Raw genomic sequence first — 15,342 nt, 5'->3', positions numbered from 1 at the left:
TCTCTGTAGCATTTGTATGACTTGAGTTGTCCTGAGGTTTCACTGTGCAAATTTAAGCAGGTTGCAGACTTTCAGTCAAGTTCAATAAGTGTTAAACCAATCTGGATCTGCTAATTGAGATTAAACTGGGAATATTTCTGTCTGTGAGGGTTTTGCAACTCCTCCCTGTCCATCATAGCCTCGTTTTACAGCTCAGATCTTCTGGGAACATAATATTTTATCATTGTTAGAAAAAAATGAGAAACTTGTATTAAAAAAAATCACATCCATTTAATAGTAAGTTTGTGATCTCATGTATGTACCAGCTATGGTGAATGGCTAATATGGCAATTAAAATTGCAGAATGGAAATCTTTAATGGATCTCCAGAAACCACAATATGTCCTATGTATTGCAAAAACGATTAAAAATGACCTCACAATTACATAAAAAGCCCAAACATCAGTGAGTACATATATTAGAAAAACACTCAAACAAAAAATTTGAATTTTTTTTATGGATTTATTTATTTATTTATTTTTAACCAGCAATCATATGGACCACTTCCAGACTGAAAGGATGGAAAAATGACTTTAAAAACCTTTTAAGCTGTTAAAAATGTTGTATTACTGATACTCTTTGTAACAAATCTGTTTTTAATCGTTTGGCTCTATAACAGTTACAGGATTTTCATTCATTTGATTTTCAGTACTGAGTTAGTGATTATTGATGTAGCATATTCTGGTAATGTCGTTTCTGTTTTGATTCTCGTATCTTCTCAATGACAAGTTTTCTTCCCTGTAAAGCATATGCCATTTCACACAATAATAGACACATGTTACATATCTGCCCTCAGGAACAGCTGATGAGCAGATAAGCAGAGCTGGGGAATGTTTGCAGCTCTCAAGTTTCAGCTTTATTAGTACCTGTTAGATTTTTCCCAGAGAAAACAAAACTAAACCAAAACAAATTGTGCTGAAAATCAATTAAATTGTTCCTTTAGTAAGCAAAACCTGAGAGTACATATATATATTTGTTAAATCTTCATGTGACAAACTTTTGCAAATAAAAACCTAAACTTGAAGGCAAAAGAAATCTTCCCCTACGATCATAGAGATGGGAGAATGACATATAAAAACTCTCTTGTGTTCAAAAGAACTTTTCAGTAAAGAACAGTAGATTTTTTAAAAGGCCCACTTGAATTACTTTTAAGAGGTCTGGTATTTCAAAGGAAAGGCCATCAGCACTTTGGAAAAATATAGGCCATTAAAGTTCCTCACAAAGTAACTGGAAAGGCAGACACTCAAAGGCAAGAGATATTTCAAGCAATATAGGTCTTCATATTACCTTACTCATATTCTTTCAGTGATTCATTCTGAAACTTTGGTGTAGGGCTCCTAAATTTGATTTCTGCTTTAAAAGTAGTGAATGGGAAGCAAGTCCAAAATTGGATATGAAACTCTTGTTCAAGAAATTGAGCTCAATTCTGCATTTGAGTTACTTTTCTTGATTAATACTGGAGAGAATAAAGTCCTTGTTCTGAAGTTGCCATGTTGCCACGTTTTGCTCTTTCCTTAACTTTTTCTTGAAGGTCAATGAAATATTTTTAAAATTTCATCTGAAAGAATACTACAATTGAATGAGTATTTTGTCTTGGGTTGAATCTACCCTTGGGGGTGAACAGCAATTGTGCTTTTCTTGCAAAAGCATATCTTCTCCAGTGCCATCCAACAGCAAAATCCTGCAGTCCTTGCACAGAAGTCTCCATATTAGCAAGCTCTCCTGCCTCCGGCACTGTTGCAGAAAATGATGGTACTGACACAGAAGTGGCTGACAGGCTGACAATGAATATTAATCTGTGGACACACAGTTCATGGTCAGACCACTGTGTACGTCATTTGAGCTGTGTCCCATCCTTTTGCTCACTGTGTAACCTTGTACGTGGAATAGATTATTTCATTAAGTTTTATTTACCTACCAACAGTTTTTGTATAGTCGTTTAAAATTATTTCGGATGCTTTCCTAAGCATAATTAATTAGGGCAAATAGAAATTATTTTACTGAAAGTTGCTAAATTATTTCTTTTGCTGATTTATGCTGTTGAATTTGTTCAGTGCAAAGGATTTCATCTCTGACTCTAATTCCAAATTTATACTGTATTTTTTAATTCCCATGTTTCTTTCTACAAACTCATTTCTGACATCTATCCCACAGTTTCTACTGCTGTCTTATTTATCTTGTGATGAAGGCTTTTCTTTACATCTTCTCTAACTAACTACATTTCTGCCTTCATTTTGCTTTCTCTCCTGGAACAACAATCTTACTAAAGGCTTTTCTCCTTTCCATGAGTCTGCCTTGCCTCACATTCCTTTATATTATCCTCCGAAATTATACTAAAGCCTCTTTTCCCTTTTCTCAGCTGCTTTAGAATAATCTTTATCTTATGCCATATCACCTCCTCACCCTGTTTCATTTAAAATGATGGAAGTAAAATCATTGTAAAATGATTGTACAATGAATAATGTCTCATTGTTATTTTTCATGTCTGTCTCTAAATCCTTTAATCTTTTTTGTGAAGTTTAAGTGCCTACTCTTGTATTTTGCTTGTTTTACATCTCTCTGAACCATACTTCCCTTCACCTTTGCCTTTACTCGTGTTACCCTCCTTAATACTGTGACTACTCCTGTTACTATTTTTATGTCTTTCCTTATCAAATTCTTGACACAAACACTATTTCACTATCTACCAAATAGTTTCCTTCTCTATATTTGGATTCTTCCTTCCTTAAAATAAAAACCTTGTGCTACAAGAGACAGCACATCCTAGCTCCCAGTAACAAAAAATCTCTCAATGTGAGGGAAAATAGGATTCAGAGATGCTGTGAACTACTGGAAGAAACAATATTTTCAAGCTCTGTCTACCTGTCTGATTAATGTGGAAAAATAAATTTAAATTAGATTTGCCAGCTTGAAAAAGATGCAAAATTCTGACACTGTTTGCCTTAGACAACGTTGAAAATGTAGGACATTCATGGAAGCAAAGCATTTCTTTGAAAATAGGCAAATATGTGTATAACCTTCTGTAAAGGACAAAATTTAGAAATAATTATCTCATTGCCAGTGTTGACAGTACTGCCTTTGATATTATATACTTTCAGGACAACAGAACAAAATAAGGTGATATTTAACATGATTATGTAAAGACAAATACCAGTCTTAAGTTTGAATAATGGTAGGGCACAGATCTTGAAATTTCCTGTTATAGAACATTATTTCCTCGCTACTTGAGACAGTATGTTTCTATGTGCAGGCATGTTTGCAAAGAAAAGTGAAACTCTTGGGTACATCATATCATTACTTCTGTTACCTGCTGCTTCCAGCAACTTCAGTCTTTGAAGCTGAAGTAGAATAGTGCAGAAAGTTTCTTTTCTTGTGTAGGCTTCCAGATTCTGATAAAGATGAGTCAGGCTCTTCAGTTCAAGAATAATGCAGAGTAATTGAATCTATAATATATGACAGTTTTTGCCATTGAACATTGACCTATAATTTAAGGGAAGGATGCCATCCAAGGGACCAGAGCAAGCTTGATAGGTGGGCCCACTTGAACACAATGATGTTCAACAAGGCCAAGGGCAAGGCCAGGGCAATCCAAGACATATACAGACTGGGAGAAGAACTCATTGAGAGAAATCCTACAAAGAATGACTTGGTGATCCGGGTAGATGAAAATACGAGCTAGAAGTTTGTGCTTTCTGTAGGCCAGCTGTATCCTGGGCTCCATCAGAAGAGGGGTGGCCAGTAGGGGGAGGGAGACGATTGTACCTCTCTACTCTGCCCTTGTGAGGCTCCATCTGGTGTACTGTGTACAAGCCTAGGGCTCCCAGCTCAAGAAATACGTAGATCTTTTGGAGCAGGTCCAGATGACAGCCAAAGGATATCGAACATCTATGAAGAAAGGTTTGAGGGAGCTGGGCTTTGTCAGCCTAGAGAAGAGAAGGGACACCTCATTGTGACCTTCCAATACTTATAGGGAGCTTATAAGCAGGAGGGAAGATCGACTTTTTACATATTCTGTTAATGATATGACAAAGGGGCATGGTTTTAAACTAAAAGAGGGTAGACTTAGATTAGAAATCAAGGGAAAACATTTTACTCAGAGGGTGGTGAGGCTCTGGGAACAGCTTGCCTCAAGAATTTGTAAAATCTGTCTAAATTGAAAGGATAATTCAGTAGAGAGTTGTATTTTATTTTATTTATTTATTCATTTATTTGCATAGAACAGTGTTTTCTATAGCAAAAAATTCCTCTTGAATATTACTTGTGACCAAATAATGGAACACAGTGAGATTATGTTCTTTATGAAATCTAGACAGAAAATAGAAAATATGCTGATACAGGAACGAAGAAATTGATTATATCTGCTCTTTCACAGAAATTATATCTTACATTACATGGCAGTTACAAAAGCATGACATATTTTAGCTATAGCTACCTTTCTCATAACTATTCGGGGAATGGGTTGAACAAACTTCAGTGGATAAGAATTCAAAAAAAAAGTGGAACTAGTTAGAGTGTTTTTACAGTTATTTTTCACTTTTGAAACACATTCTTTTTTTTTTTTTTTTAAAAAAAAAGAAGCAGTAGTAGAAATTGTTGCATATTTCTGCTGTTTTTGGCCAACTTGACCATCTTTTCCTCTAAAATCCCATATTCACTTCTTGTCTTGTTTACTGTTTCTAGCTTGTATATGTATTTTAACTGCTCTAGTATGCACTGCCAAAATTTGGATAATCTACCTTCAGCCTAAAAGGAGTGCACCTAGAAAGAATTACAGCTGTTTGCATTAACTGAAAACAAATCAGAAAAGAAGAAAAAAAAAAGAGGCTTTTTGTTCCCTCTCACCTCTCCTATTTTGTTTCTTTAAAATTAGACTGAGAAATTATTCAGATGTTCTTGTTAATATCTCCTTTTTTGTTTTGATGTAGGAGGGGTGGAGAGTGAAGTACTGTCTAGCTATGGTAAATTAAGTTTCTGCTTTTCCTTAGTCTGCTGCTTTTTCTATTTTGTAGTGGAATAATACTGCAGTGAAAGAGCTCAGAAGGAGTAAGAGGAGGTATGTAAGGTATGTAGCATTCTTAGCAGTCTTCTCAGTGTTGTTAATTCCTGTGGTATCTGTGTAATTTGTTTGCTTTCAACTCAAGCTCCAGTCCTGGAGTTAAGTGAAAGAATTACTTTTGACATTTTTTCCTTTCAACAAAAGCTTTTCTAATGCCCACGATTTAAAATAAATAATTGAGATTCTGACTAGCATCCATTACATAGAAAAAAGGATGGAGCTATTTTTCCTAATTCCTAGAAATAATAATTGAGGTCTTTATAAAATGCACTATGAAGTTTCATTCAAATTGAGAAAATAATCCTTGAAATTGGGATATGTATGTGAGTTAACAGTCTGAAACGTGGGTTTAGAGGATGCATATTTCTTTGTTTTTTCCTTTTTCACTGGATCCTCATAAGCTGCCATAGTAAAGATGAAAGCAGTTTTTATCAAACCATATTTCTGTTTGTTCTCTTCAGAAGTTTTTTTTAATTTTATTAATATTTCTGAAACTCTTGTCTCGATGCAAGTGACTATGTAACCTTACACCCCCAGTGGCTGCACAAAATGCTACCATCTGGCTTTCATAACATTTTTTATCTTCCTTGTATAATAATTCACATCTGTGGTAATATCATTTGCAGAACCATGCAGAGAAGGACCTTCTGTATCTGAAATCTTTACTACGTAGATGACAGTAGGGTAAGTGAATTTTCAATATATGAGCTTTTTGCTTTTGATTACCTATGTTACCTAAGTAAATCATAGAATCATTAAGGTTGGAAAAGTCCTCTAAGATCGCCTAGTCTAACGGCCTACCTACCACTATTGCCCACTAAACCTTGTCCCTAAATACAACATCTACATGATTCTTGAATACCACCAGTGACGGTGACTCCACCACCTTTCTGGATAGCTTATTCCAGTTTCTCACCACTCTTTCAAAGAAATTTTTCCTAACATTCAACCTGAATCGTTCCTGGCACACCTTGAGACCATTCCCTCTCATCCTATCTATACTCCTAGTATGTGTATTTATAAGGTAATATTCTGTGTGAAATGAAAGTGATTTTAGGCTATAGGAGTAACTTGTAAATTGACAGTGATGCTCACCACGTGGATGTTCAGTACATAACTTCAAAGTTCCCCTGTGCTAGATATCCTCTCTAGCTTAGAAGAAGATTGAGACAAATGAAAACTGTGAAGTTTTTAGCACTGTCCCTTCTAATATGAGTAATAAACGGTAGCAATCTACTAGAAATATGTCACAGTTGGGTGATAACTGTTACCAGTCCTCTGCACTTCAGTGCTGTCCAGCTTCATAACTTAGTTGTGTTTGCAGTGATGCCAGCAATGAACAATAATAAGTGATCTTGACGTAAATGGCAATAAAATTCTCAAACAGATGAGAGTTGGGACAATATTTAAATCTAGCCAAAAACCAAAAATGTGAGAATCATGGGGCAAATACTGATTGACTCTTGGTGTAAAATCAGACAAAACTACCATTCTTGCTGGTAGTCTGGATGCAGAATTCAGCTGTTCAGAACAGTGGTTGTTTGTGATTTTCAGTGCTATCCTCAGACATGGAGGCTCTATGACAACTCATCATTTGTGCCTCTGAGGTGAGTGTCTGGACCCCATCCGCTTAGGAGTTTTGAGTACAGCTTATTCAGCTTAAGGAAAAAAAGCACAAAAACTGTGATTCTTAAACCGAATGGCCACATTGGATTTTTATGAACAATTGAAAATTTAAAAATTGGGATAACATTGAGTCAGTTATGAATAAAATGTATGTAGGACAAAAGCTGCTCAGATTAATTTTTATTTTTTTTTTAGTAGTAATGATGAGGAAACAGTAAACATGAATAAATGTGTTTGCAGACCATTCTGTGATGAAGGAGAGTTTCAGCTGGAATGTTCTCCATTTTCAAAAAATTAATTCTTATAACAGCAGAATTATTTACAGAGAATAAGTGTTTTGGCTGATGTCAATAATGGTCTTCATGTGTAATAAACATTTCATTTTCCCCTCTTCTGGTCTAAAGGAAGTAATAGAATTACTGTTGATCTGTCTAGATGAAAAAAATATAGAAGTTGTTTTTGGTTTTTTTTTCCTCTTTGTTTTGTGCCTCCTTTCCCTTCCCCTACACCCCTTACAAAAAATCTTTTTTAATTAAAGAAAAAGGGGGAGGGCAAAATAAGTTCCCAAACATTTTGTTTTCATGAATTCTGTTCTTGATTTTTGCCTACTGTTAGATTTTTATTTGTTGATTCAGAGGAAAATAAAGTCATATTGCTGCAATAAATCTTGTGATTTGACGGTTCCTAATTTGAGTTCTATGAGACAAAAGAGAAGAGGATGAGATGGCTTATACCTCTTTCTTTGCATGTAGGACATGTTTCATGAATCTCTGGCTGCTTAACTGCTCTAAAGGCAGGGCTGTTGCTCTTTGTCCATCAGGGAATAGTTCCTCTATCCTTTCTACAGATTCTACAGCTGATAGTCATGTGCAATGACTCTTATATCTAGGGACTTCTCTTTTGAACCATATTTGATACCTAGTGGCTAGCTCCTATATTTTAGAAGAATTTCTTGCTTGAGTAAAATTGAAAAACACTGTGGCTACATTTTTTTTCTTTTTTTTTTTCCCCCTGGCACTTCTGTATCCTCTTAAAAACTACCTGCAGCTTAATAAAGAACATAGCAAAAGTCATTGCTCCTTTAAAATGAACAAGGTTGTACTGGTAGCAAAGTATTGTTCACCAATGCACTATTTAAGCAGGGTTGTCAGGTGTGCTATTCATTAGATATGTTTTGAGTATTTCAGTGGTCACTGTTCATAGAGTAACTGAACTTCTGACATTCCTTGAGATATTTATCCTATCTTTATAGCCTGGAGCCAAAGGTGCTGATATCTATCTTTGAAATCTTCCTAGAACTTCATTCTCCTCCAGTGACTTATGCAAAGTCACATGAAGCAGAAGATGATAACCCAGAGTGTTCATTCTGGAATTTTTTGAATTACATTTCAGAGTCCAAGATGCTGAGCCATCCTCTTTTATTGCAGAAACGAGAAGTACTGACAAGTTAAGTATTGAAACAGTCCTAAAAGTAAATGTCAGTGTTTTTACATTCATCTTCAGGAACAAAAATTTGCCTAACATTTCAAAGGTGGAAACAGTCCTGGGAATTTTAACAGTGCTATTGCAGCAGTAATTAAAATTCTGCTTTAAAAATATATTGAGAAATGTCATGTTCTATATTGCATCATGCTTCTCATTAGAACATGATGTGGCTAGAATAAAATTATTAACTCCATGTGGGGTTTTCAGAATAATCAGTTGATTGATCAGCTATATACTTCAAAGCACTGAAATCATCTCACTTCTCAATTTCATTTCTTTCATCTAAAGATTGGTACAGTAAAATAATGAACTAATCTGGTGCAAATGACAAATCACTTCTGTGTTTTGAAGCTTTTAACAATGAAAAGAGCATCTACAAATTTATAACCTACTGACATTGAGAAAATGAAGAAAAAATGAATAATCTTGGCTCCCCTGATGAGTTCAGAAATCAGTAGAATATTACTTAGATGAACACTTAAGCTACTAAATTATCATTATGATTCATTCACCATGGAATATGATTTGAAGTCCAGAATATGTTAGCTGAAAACTCTTTGGATCTTTGTTGCTGGAGAGATAAGAGAAGAGGAAAGAAATAATTTGCTGCAGTATGAATGAGATTGAATAATATTCTGAGTGTTTTGAATTTTCTCTAATCTCTATTTTGCCTTGGACACTTGCAGTATTTTCGCAGGGTCAGTGATTTAGACCCACCTTATTTGTGGATTATGAGTGGGTTTCAAGGATCACAGTGGAGGCAGGGGCAGTAGGTTTGTCATGCAGAATATCTTTTTGGATATTGTTTTGCTTAGCGGACCTTGAGGAGGATAAAAGGTGGTTTCTTAGGTTTCTGTGTACTATTGCTCATCCAAGAGACTATAGGTGCTAGAAAATGCAAAATACTGGAGTTAGATTGTGATGGTCTGTCTGTAGTTTATGTACATTTCTCTTGTAGTCTTTCACATAGTCTTAACTGTCACTGTAAAGATAATTTCTACAAGAAGAAAATATGATCTTTTGCTGAGGCTTTCACCATCTTGTAACAAGTTTTGTACCAAAAAGCAGTTAAACTTAAGTGTGTGCAAACTGTTGTATTTGCCTAGTGATGCTCTTGTTTTAGTCAGAAGAGCAGTGTTTAGTTTACAGAGATCATCTGTGCAGGGAAAAGTTGAATATTGACTTATTTGTGTTGCTTCCAGTTGTCATTTTGCACTCAATCTTTTAATATCACTTGTGATTTTCTTTTAAATAACAATCTTGTAAGTCTGGAGAACTAGGAAATGAGCTAAGGTCTCTTCAGCAGTTAGACAAAATAACCCAGGTAATGGCTGGTTGCCTTGACACTGACACCAATCAGGCAAAATGATTGAGATTGGTTTCCGAGGCAGTCAGTAATATTAGCAAAGCTAATGCCAGTCAGCATGGTGCTATGGAAAACAAGTTGCCTCTTATTTTCTTTTGATTTAGATTGGAAGTGTTAAATGAGACAATCTTCACTTACATTTACTTATGACAGTGCTTGTATGCAGTGTGAACTTCCTTGGGATGAACTGCATGTAGGCTGTAGTAGGCAACGTATAAGAAACAAATTTCAATGAGGTCAACTTGTGATAATTTTAAATGTAGGTGTGCTCCATTGTGTGGTTATTTTCTAAAGGAGTTCCTTGTCTACTAACTTTTTTTTTTTTTTTTTTTTTTTTTCTGAATGGGTGTTTTGGCTGAAAGCACATAATCATTGCTGGCTTAATGGAAAGAATGGGAAGGACTGAAACTGGAACCATGTGCTTGAGAAATGGAGAATTCAGAGTACTTGAAATGTATGAGGCTGAAGAATGTAGTGTATTATCAATAATCATTGCTTAAAAATTTTTTTGTGGAGATTAAATGTCTGTTCTATATTTACATATAAGCATTTAGGTAAATATATCCAAAAACATGTTCATAAAAGCCATCACTGGCAAATATCTGACCAAATTTTCTTCATATAAAGTGAATGACCTCAGTGTTCTATTGCTTTATGCGTTGTAATTTGGCTTGTGCATGAGGGGAAGATGCAGATTACCAGATTATGTAGAACATCTTTATTCATTAGACAGTAATTACTAGCTTAACTGCTGAAACAACTCAGGCTCATTTTGTTCAGTTGTACATAGCCTGGTGGAGCCCCAGCAGACTGGCCATCCCCAGTGGACCAGAACCAGAGCTGAGGGGTGTTTGTGCATTCTAGACTTCTCCATAGTTTCTTGGAGTCCTGTTCCAGCAGGTAATTTTGCTTTCCAAAACATTCAGCTACATCGTATTTCATCTTCCTCTGAAAGTGATCTTTCTAAACAACTTCTATTGTGTTTAGACAGACCAGAAAACAAGCAACCCCACCCCAAGATTCAGAGTCCTTAACTGATACTTTTCAACAAAAAAAGACCGATGTCCTGTTACTTTTGTCAAACAACAACAGAAATTAATGTATGCTGACAGCTGACAGCAAATTGGAGATCTAATCTGCGTAGACTGGTTTATACTTAGAAATGTAAAAGCTTTCAGAAACTTTGAACATAGATAGCATTTTTTCCACTTCAGATAATGGGCAAACATTAGCTTTGTGGAGAAAGAAATTCACTTTTGCAGAGTTGCATTCTTACTGGAACTTTTGGCTTGTTTGAGGGAAAATTTCTTGATTAAATTGCCTATAAGTAATTCACTTTTTTTGTTGTTGGCAGGTTTTTATGTTTTTAAGTTTTGTTCCAAATTTTTATAGTCATCTTAAAGTTAGTTTTTGAATGGTTATTACTCCTCATAGACTGACAAATAAGAATAATTTATTTAAAGCTTTTTTGCAAATGTTAGTGCAGTACCTGTAAGAAAGTTCAAAATCTCTGGGAAATGATACCTTTGGATCTGTTTTGTCAGGTCCAAAGGTATTTGAATTCTACGTGGAAAGGGAAAAGCCTCACTGAAGGTGTTGTTGTGTCTTTTCAGAAGCTGTTAAACTCTTTAGTGTTTGTTGTTAATTTCTAAATATATTGTCAAACATATGGAACTGAAATCTCAGTCAGAAATATACCCATGTGGGTTTTGTTTTGGTTACGCATGACAAAGAATACAGCAAATAAGAGCAGTAAAAAAGATCCTAGAAATATATTTGGGAATGCCTTTTGCATAAAGCACTCTCTGAAAGGAGCCTTAGAAGTAAGAAAAATTGTGAATTGTTAATTTTTCCCTGAATGTGGAGGAATTTTTTTTTGCTAAGTATTTCTGTGAATGAATTGCATCAAAGAAATGGCAGTACATAAACATCTTCTTCCAGAAAGAAGCATGAGGGAGGTAGGAATTATTTTTTGAAAACAATACAAAAAGTACCTTGTGCAGCTCTGAAATAGATTAATATGGCTGCACGCTTCTAAACATGGTAGGAAAAATAGTGAACATAAGGATTTTAAATTTTACTTCACAAAGCAGGAGTTACTTTTAAATGCACTACGTATCCAGAATTGTTCAGTGTATAATATTGATAAATGTCATCAACAGAGCACTGATATTCCAAGCTTCACAGATCAGTGAATTTTGAGATATGGAGCCAGGTGATGCAACTGGTTGCAAAAATCAACTTAAAATACAGACAGCTTGCAAAAATGTGAACATCGCAAGGCATGTTATAACCTCAAAAGCACTTGCGCTCTTATAAAGTAAACAGCAGGTGGCCAACTGAAAAAACTGAAAAGGCAGTTTTATGGGAAACAAATGTGTGATTCTTCCATAACCTTTTCATGGTACCTGATGTGGAAAATGCTGGCAATGCTCGTAATTAATTCAGTCACAGTGATCTTTGCTTAGCTCTTTATGGTTACTGATGTAAATAGAGTCTTCCAAAACACTGTTACAAATAATTTTACACAGAAATAAATAGCTGATGTTAGTGATCAGAATGATAAGAAACCACCTGAATACCTGAAAAGGATTCAGTGTCTGGAGTAGATTTGGCTGTTCCTGGAAGCAGAGTGTCTGTGTTCCTGCCTGTACCCACTGAGCTTGGCTTGACCCAGCTCTCTACCTGACTAGTACAAAAGTATTTTGAGAGCTTCCAGCAGAGGTCAGACGAATGCTGAAGCAAAATCTATACTTTTGTGGAGTATGTAACTGAGAAAGAAAATGAAAATAAACAAAGTACATCTGACTGTATAAAATATGGTGCTCTGGAGGATTATGCCCACCTTGTCCTTACTCTGGACTGGTGTGGTAAGTGGACAGCTGCTCAGTGGTTGAGTCACCAGTTAATGTTTGAAGAGCTCATAATATAAAGGAACTGTTCCAGACATGTAAATTGGGGTTGGCTCTGCTACTTGTAGGGAAGCCTTGGCAGGTGTACCCTCTAACTGCCAAGTTCCCAAGACCTTTCACTGCCACAGGGATGACTATGCTTCATTTGCTGGTTCTGTCACCTATAATGCTACTGTAACCATCACCTGCAAGAGCAGCTGTGGCATTAGTTACTGTCTCTTCCTCCCTCACCCTTTCTGACCTATGTTGACAGTAATAGAGAAGATGGCATATATTGATGCCAGACACCAGCGCCAGTAACTGCTATGACAAAACAACAAGTGACAGTATGTGGTGAGTGACAGTCATCACCAACGGATCAAATGGGAGTTGCTACTTGTGAGCAGCTGTTCTGCAAAGCAGGAGAGACAATTGGCAGGAACTATGTAGCAGATGACAGGGCTATGATAACACTCAGCTTCCTAGAAAATGAATCCATATTATTTTTCAAAGAAAAAAGAAATAAACAACAAAAATCTGAATTACAGGCAAATGTATCTCTTTCTCAAGTGTTGTAATAAAATGACATTTTACTTTTATGTTTGTCATAAAAAGGCAAATCTGAATGACGAATTTTCATAGAAGCCAGTTAGCAGTAGCATAAGCACTCTTGCCTGCAACAGAGTATTAGATATTCAATGTTAAAAAAAATCAGTGTGATTTTTCAATTTTCCCAGTCACTAGGGACTTTACTGGACTCCTGTGACTTTTTAAATATGATGGAGAATGGTTTGGCAACTACCACAGCCATTTACCTCAGGACCACAGGGTGCATCTCAGGATTTCTCAGATTTATGTGTATTCAGGTTATTTAAGTGGTCTTCATCCCAGTCTTCATTGACAGAAGAAGAGGCTTTGCTCCCTTAGCCCTTTCCTTGATGTTCAGCGCTTTGAGTGGTATGAGGAAAGTGATTGGCACTGAAAACTGAGGTGAAAATATTTTAGTTATTAGTCAAGATGTATTGTGAAAACTGTATAGTTGTATTTGACTTCAAACAAAATGAGGCGACAAAGAAAAGCACTGATGTCAGTGGGAATGCCTGTTATGGCACTGGAGAATCCATGTGAGATAAGACAAGGGCAAATGATTTTGAACTAAAAGAGGGAAGATTTAGGTTAGATGTTAGGAAGAAATTTTTTAGAGCATGGTGAGGCATTGGAACAGGCTACCCAGAGAAGCTGTGGATGCCCCTTCTCTGGAGGCATTCAAGGCCAAGTTGGATAGGGCCCCTGGACAGCCTGATCTAGGGGTTGGCAACCTTGCCTCTGGCAGGGGGTTTGGATCTATGTGATCTTTGAGATCCCCTTCCACCTGAACTGTTCTGTGATTCTATTTTACTCAACATTAACTCAGTAATGTTCTCATGAGCAGTAAGACTGAAACTTCTAAAGGAAAGATGGATTTTTGAAAAGCGTCATGCTCAAACTAATTACAAGGCCATAAAAATTTCTTCTGCACTGTGTTATACAAACTCTTTGCTTGAACTGTATACTTCTTTGACTGAGAATGGTCTGATTGATTTTAGAAACTTATTGAAGTGGGAAGTGGATGAGTAGCTACAAAATTCTACATACAATAGACTTATTTTCCAAATATCTTTCTTCTTATTGGGAATGTGGATACTCTCTACCATTTCATCTGAGGTCATGATTCCCATGTCTAAAACTGAAAAAAAATATGAATTCAGGCATTTAAAATGATCACTTGTAATTACTCTTGTGACATTTATAACGAGAATAATTTTAACCTACTCTTTCTCTCTGTTCTTTAAAGGTGTTCTAGGGGGAAGGCTGCTGGGTGTTAAGTTTCTCAGGCTTCTGCTCCTTCTCCTGATGAAGTTGTATAGACATCAAGAAACTTCTAGCAGAGCTTATAAATTCTCCGGCTAAAAAATGCTGCTTCTCTTGTATCTTGCTGTGTATCAAGTCACTGAATCCATACTGAGATCCAGACCTGTGAGAAAACAAGTAGACTCCATTATAACATGCTAAAAGGCACAGAAGGATCTGAATGAGAGGTTTTTGTGACCTCCCCCACTAGCTTGGTAGGGCAATTACATACTGTGCTAGGGTGCTCAGCTGTGGAGTCCTGTACTAATACAGCTCTGGTCAGAGTGATTATATTACCAGGATGCTCTTGTTCCTCCAGTTCCTTGTACAAAAGACTTTTTGAAGGATATCTTTAAAAATGAGTCACAGAAGAAATGACCAAAACAAAAGGGTACCTTTTTGAGGATTAACTTGAACCCTCAGGCTTATTCCTGAAATAGTCTCTACCATAGATGGTTCATCTTTGTATCTTGGAAAAAAAAATGTTAGTTTTTGTTTCCTGACCTTGCATCTGAGGTGGTTATACTCAGGAAGTAGGTTATGTTAAATGGATAATTAGAGATTTCTCCCTAATTTTTTAAGTTCAATCCTTTATGTGAATAAATGAGTCCAATTAGATATTCCAATAGAGGAAGCCATTGCAGAAACAAGACCCGACAGCTGGATAAAAGTGGTCCAGAGGCACTAATCTACTAGATTACTTCCATTGAAAATTTCTTCCCTTCTGCTTTTTACCTGTACTTTGCTTTCAATTAGTGAATGCTAAGATTTTTGAATTTTTTTTTGTAATTTGACAATGTCATTACAGTTTCCCAATGGAAGAAAAATGATTTAAATAGCTAGCTTAATTTTTTAGTTACTGTAAGGTTTCTTCATGCTGGAATTTATGCTAAAATACAGTGACTAATTATAAATATGATGTGATGTGAACAGTTAAAGTACAGCTTTGTGTGTGTGTGCGTGTGATACAACTAATCGTACTTTAGTTTA

General features: G+C 35.9%; 1 long non-coding RNA gene across 1 annotated transcript in view; it reads left to right on the top strand.

Annotated features, from left to right (window-relative positions):
- The first annotated feature begins 5,718 nt into the window (after positions 1-5,718).
- The window catches only part of LOC128085202 (uncharacterized), a 60,524-nt gene continuing 50,900 nt past the window's right edge, over positions 5,719-15,342 (top strand). Inside the window, exon 1 of the long non-coding RNA XR_008208841.1 lies at positions 5,719-5,778. This is a non-coding gene — a long non-coding RNA (uncharacterized LOC128085202). The remainder of the gene's footprint in view (positions 5,779-15,342) is intronic.

Source organism: Tympanuchus pallidicinctus, unplaced genomic scaffold (genome assembly GCF_026119805.1).
Source record: "Tympanuchus pallidicinctus isolate F22 unplaced genomic scaffold, pur_lepc_1.0 scaffold3, whole genome shotgun sequence".
Classification (NCBI taxonomy): domain Eukaryota; kingdom Metazoa; phylum Chordata; class Aves; order Galliformes; family Phasianidae; genus Tympanuchus; species Tympanuchus pallidicinctus.
The sequence above is the reverse complement of the archived record's forward strand: the minus strand, read 5'-3'. Positions and strand labels throughout refer to the sequence as shown.